We start from the raw sequence: 6,445 nt of genomic DNA on the forward strand, positions 1-6,445 counted from the left end.
AAAATCTATGGCACCTATGCCAAACCTGACTGGCAAAAACTCAAAAGCTTGACAATATATTCTCTTGGTGAGGTTGTGGGAAAACAGGTATTTTCCTGATGAAAAATATTACATCCTCTTTAAAGGGAAATTTGCAGTATCTGACAAAGCCATATATGCATTTATCCTTTGACTTAGCAACATAAAAGTATACATGCACAGGATTATTCATTGCAACATGATTTATAATCGAAAAATACTAAAAACTTAATATTTAATTTATATAGGAGAGTGGTTGACTAAATTATATTACATACAAACGATATAGTACTATGCAGGGATACAAAACGAATGAGTAAAGTCTACATGAACTGATATAAAGTGATTTTCAGACTATATTGTTAGCAGAAAGAAACAACTTTGAACAAGTTTTAGCAAAGTTGTTTTTGACCCGATTCAGGAGATAATTTAAATTTTCAGTACTAGAAATTTGTGGTGAATCAGGCAAGATACCTGTCTCTGCCTTCAACTGGCCAGCCCTCCTGACATGCTCACTATTGCAATCTATTTGGATCAGATCAGATAGATAGAAAGGTAGAGAGATAGCTAGATAATAGAGGATAGATAGGAGATAGATAACAGATGATAGATAAATAACTCAAGCAGATAATAAAATGTGTGTCTGGGTTTAGGTATGATTTGAACCACACATTGACTCACCGTGCTGTAGTATTCACAGACAAATCACCCTTCAGTAGATGGCAGCAGGTGGACCAGAGTCCAGTAAGTTTTCACTCCAAGATTTTACACGGGTCTGTTTGATGGACGTGTGTTGATTTAATCCCAGGAGGAGAGTAGGGAAGACCTTGCTACTTCCCAAGCTGTAAAACCTACCCGACTTCTGTAGGCGATTGCTCATCTGTCCCTTTCTATGATTGTTCTCCCATCAGACTGGCTATTTTATTAATTTAGTTTACTTTTCTTTTCATTCTTTTCTCTTCTCACTTTAAATTCCAGAGGTACCTTTGTTATAAGTACTATAATTCTGTTATGGTGCTTATTTTATAGATTTATTTATTCTAATAACCTCTGGGTTTCTTAATATTTTCCTTAAAAGAAGACCACCTGTGCAACCGGAACTGGGCATGAGATGCTGTGCACGCCTTGGCCAAAGCCGTGAGTGAGCACAGGCTGGAGGCAAAAAAGCAGGTGAAGGATTAGCTAAGGAACAGATATGCATAACCCATGGACACGGACAATAGTGTGTGAAGGCCAAGGGAGTGGGTGGCAGGGGTGGGTGGCGGTGTCAAAGTGGGGGGTAAGGGGGATAGCTGCAATAATGTCAACATTAAAATTTTTATTTTATTTATTTATTGATCTTTAGAGGGAGAGAGAGAAAAAGAAACATCCATTTGTTGTTCCACTTATTTATGCATTCATTGGTTGCCTCTTAGATGTGGTCTGACCTGGGATTGAACCCACAACCTTGGTGTGTAGGGCCAATGCTCTAACCAACTGAACTACTCAGCCAGGGCTAAAATCTTTAATAAAAATAAAACACAAAAAAAACCCTTTCTGCCTGAGATGTTTCTTCTACGCCATCTACTGACCAAGCTGAACATCGTGCCAGCTGGCAAAGGGAACGTTTTAAAATGTTCATAGGCCAGGTGGAAAGGGTGACCTTGCAGCTCAGACAGCAAGTCCATAACCTACGTAAGGAGTGCCCTTATACTTCCCACGCTGTTCCTCCAACAACTGAATATTAAAAAATATTTTCTCACCCTCTTTCTCTTCTTCAATATGTAATTCATAAATATGTGCACAATTTTCATTGCTCAATATTTGTATATGTACACATATACACATATGTGTATATATACATATATTTTTTCTTCTACCAAGCTGGAGAGTTCCTTTAAATTTTTACAACCAGAAAAATATAATACTGCCTGTTCTCTCCTGACCCTCTTCATCTGTTATGCGGAAGGAAAAATATGGTTAGTTTATTTTTATAATTTGTTTATAAAACAGACTTCTATAATCATGATAGATAAATAGATAACTGTATAAGTAGAGGAAGGCATATGGATGATCGCATAGCTGGACACTTACAGAAAGAGAAAAATAGAAATAGATTAAAAGATGAATGCATACATTCATTTTTTTTTCATATGAGGACATTAACATGGTTAAAAATCCCACAATAAGCTTGGCATCCCAATAGAGTATGCAGGTCACAAATATGATTTTTACTGATGGGAAATTTAAGGTGTATAAATGTGCAGCAAAGAGTCCAAATCATATAATAGCGTTTCTTATTGAAAAAAAACACATCTATTTCAGGCAACTTTTAAAATTAAGCTTTATGAGACATCATTTCAGCTTTATAGCATGCTATAGTTCTTTACAAATAAGTGAATTTTATATTCTAGGCAAAGGAAGTAGGTGTACGGAGTGGACTTCCTTGCAAACATATTGCTAAGAGAAATGTTAATAAATGAACAGGTCATTTATCTGAGTCCCAGAGCTGAGAGGTAAAAGAACAGTCCATTTATTTGAGTCCCAGAGCCGAGAGGTGAAGAAAATGCTTTCTCCATACTGGGAACAGTCAAAGGCAAGGTACCAGGCTTAATGACACAGATTAACACCCATGACACAGATTCTCAGGTCATAGGTGCTAATGCAAAAATAAAAAAAGGTAAAGGAGGCAATTGAAGAATGATTAGTAAATATTAGCCAAGACTCCCCAAACCTCTGAGTGTATGTCTTCCCATTATCTGGGCCACTGATTTTGCTTATTCAATTCTAAAAATATAAGGGCAATCTTATACTACTAAGCTAAAGCACATCTTTTTCTTTTGAAATTTGTCCCTCATTCAAATAAGAACATACAAAATTTCATTCCTGTGATTATATAAACTTGACCAGAGACTATAAAATAATTTTCACGAGTCGATATATGGGAAAACCAGACTTAAATTTGAGTCCCATCACTCAGATCATTCTAGTTATTTTTACCAGACATTCAACGCTTCCCTTTGCACAGCTTCCACAGAGAGTTAGATGAAGCTGATATGGCCGTTGATGTGGTTTTGAAGCCCTTTCTAAACCTTTGCATGTGATGTTGTCTTCGCCTGAAATATTCTCATTCCTCTCCCATCCCTCTTCCTTCCCTTCAGTCTTCTCCATTCTTTGAGATCAAGCTCGCCTATCATTGCTTCTGGGCTCCCAGGCAGAGTCAGACACGCCTCCCTCTTGTCCCTCTTAGAAACTCACACTGCTGGGGGGAGAGGTTGAGGTGGGAGCAGACCAGGGAGGGAAAGAAGGCATTGAAGAAGGCTGTGAGATTTCCGGCTTGGCTTCCACATAGCATGGCAATAGGAGAATTTTTTGGCCCACACAGCCCTCAGGAGGAGTGGTAGGAAGAAAAGGCACAAGAAGGCTGAGTCTAGAACTTAGATTTTTGAGAGAACCCTACCCTCTTTTCTGTCTGTGGGGCTAACTTTGCTCCAGAGACTGAGGTCATGCCCACACCAATGAAACTGGCTGGGCAATCCAGTGGCCGTGTGTCCCAGATAATCAAGTCTATACCTATACCCTGAGTCATTCTCACTTTTTCATCACTCGGTAGTTACAAAACAAGTGCAATTTGCTTTACTAATAATAGGTCAGTGCAGTTAGAATGAGCAAGTTCATTGTGTAGGCGGGAATAATGTTTCCATGACAGTAAGCTTTCCTTGTTACACCACTCGCTGCTGCAACTCTCTCCTGACTTAAGGGACTCATCTATTCACTTAAGCATTTTTCAATCTGGGCCCTGTACTAAGTATTTGAGATACAAAGACTCACAAGGCTCTCAGGATGTCAAAGTCTGTGGACATAATTTCAGACTTACAGAAAAGTTGTAAGACTAGTACAAATAATTCCCATATATCTTGTATCCAGATTACCAATGTTTACACTTTACCATATTTATTTTATTTCTTTCTCTCTGCATACATATACACATACTAGATGCCCAATGCATGAAGATTCATGCAAGAATGGGCCTTCCTTCTCCTGGCTGCCAGCATTGCCTTTGCTCTGGCCCAGAGCCGCCTTTCTGCCTTCCCATATTGCCCAGAGGCCCCGAGTTGCTGGGGCGGAGTGGGATGCCTGTGTATGCAAATTAACCAACATCTTTGTTGGGTTAATTTGCATACTCACTCCTGACTGGCTGGTGGGCATTGCAAAGGTACAGTCAATTTGCATATTTCTCTTTTATTAGTGTAGATATATGTTTGTGCCTACCCACACATATACATACACACTTTCATGAACCATTTGAGAGTAAGTTGCAGGTATGTTGTCCTTTGACTTGTCAATATCCTAATGTGTATTTTTTCATAATCACAGTATAATCATCAAAATCAGGAAATTAATATTGATAGAATAAAATGATCTAGTCATAGACCTTATTCAGATTTTGTCAACTATCCTAATAATGTCTCTTATAGCTAAAGAAATTCTGGACCATGCATTGGGTTCAGTTATCATGTTTCTTCATCTCCCTTAACCAGTAGCAGTTCCTTATGACATTGACTTTTTTTGATGAGCAGAGGCCAGTTATTTTGTAGAACGTCCCTTATTTTGGGTTTGTCTGCTGTTTTCCTCATGATGACATTTAGTTATACCACAGAATGCTGTGTTCGTGTCAGGAGGCACATGATGTCAGTTTGTCTCAACATTGGGCTTTGGAGCTCTTGAACATTTAGATTTGAAGTAGAAGAGGAGGAGTTGACAAATGAGACAGCAAATGAGAGATCACAGTAAACTAGGAGGAAAACAAGACAAATGTAATGTCAAGGGGCCAAGAAAGAGGGAGCTGGCAACGGCATCAACTGATGCTGAGAAATCGAGTAAGATGAGGACAGAGAAGTGAGCACTATAAGTGGGAAGATGGAGTTGATAGTCATCTTGGCAAGAGGTTTCACTAGACTGGGGGCGCCTATTTTGGAGATGAAGAGAGAATGGGAGGTGGAAAGTGGAGATATCATGTATAGACATCTCAAAGGCAACACTCCCAAACTGATTTATCTCTTTTTTTAAAAAAATATATTTTATTGATTTTTTACAGAGAGGAAGAGAGAGGGATAGAGAGTTAGAAACATCGATGAGAGAGAAACATCGATCAGCTGCCTCTTGCACACCCCCTACTGGGGATGTGCCCGAAACCAAGGTACATGCCCTTGACCGGAATCGAACCCTGGACCTTTGAGTCCGCAGGCCAATGCTCTATCCACTGAGCCAAACCGGTTAGGGCCAAACTGATTTATCTCTTGACACCCCCCCCCCCATTCCTATATTCCGATCTCTATTGGGGCCCAAGCTAGGAATCTGGGAGACATTCTCAAATTCTTCCTTTCCTTCAGATCTCACATGCCATTATTTATAAAGTCATTTCCATTTCACCTCCTCGATATTTATTTCATCTTCTTTGCTTCATGCCTGTTTCCCCAGTATAGGACCTTGCTACCTCCAATCTTTCCAATACTTAATAATCCTCATGGTTATTCAACTTCTAGCCTTGTCACCCTCGAAATTTTGTTGGCAAAGCCTGGGGACAACCAGAAAAAGGGGAGGGGGTCAGGTTGTGTTGCCAGATTGAATCTTTAAACACACAAATCTTTCATTCTTGCTGCGCTGCTCAAAATCCTTGCATGGCTTCTCATGGACCAGGTTTAGTGTTTTCTACTCTTGAGTTCCTTCGCTCTCATTCCCAGTTCAATACAAACACACACACACACACACACACACACACACACACACACACACACCCAGTTCTGCTTTATGTTGGCGTCTTTATTACCCCTCCTAACCGTCTCCCCCCATAGCCCCCTCAAACAGACACCATTTCTTGGCTCATTCTTACTAATCCTAGCTCAGACACCCACTTCAAGGGCTTCAGCGCTCCCCAGCCCCTCTGCTGTCACGTTCCTCCAAGCTGATTAAACTAGTCACCTGTTCTCCCTTTCCCAGATGGTATCCCCAGGCATTTTAATAGGATGTAGTGCTTATTTCTGTCGTTATTCTCATTACATGCATCCATTCATCATGTTGCTTTCTAAGCATCAGTTTCTGTTGACCTCTCCGTGAACTAAACCGTGAACTCTGAGGTCTGAGACTAGCGCAGAAAGGTACTAAATGGAGCCTGTGAGTATTAAGTAAGGTGACCAGATCGTCCCGCTTTTGGCGGGACAAAACCGATTTTTAACAATTTGTCCCGCGTCCCATGGCGTTTTAAAAAAAATTCCCTATTTTTGGAAAGAATCTGTATCCTTTCTGGGACTTTTTTAAAACTCCGTGGGACGCAGGACAAATTGTGAAAAATCGGTTTTGTCCCGCCAAAAGCGGGACGATCTGGCCACCTTATAAGGGGGCTGCGGGGAGCAATGCTGCAGGAGAGTGGCGCGTGTCTCGGTGTCCT

This window comes from Eptesicus fuscus, chromosome 3, assembly GCF_027574615.1.
Source record: "Eptesicus fuscus isolate TK198812 chromosome 3, DD_ASM_mEF_20220401, whole genome shotgun sequence".
NCBI lineage: Eukaryota > Metazoa > Chordata > Mammalia > Chiroptera > Vespertilionidae > Eptesicus > Eptesicus fuscus.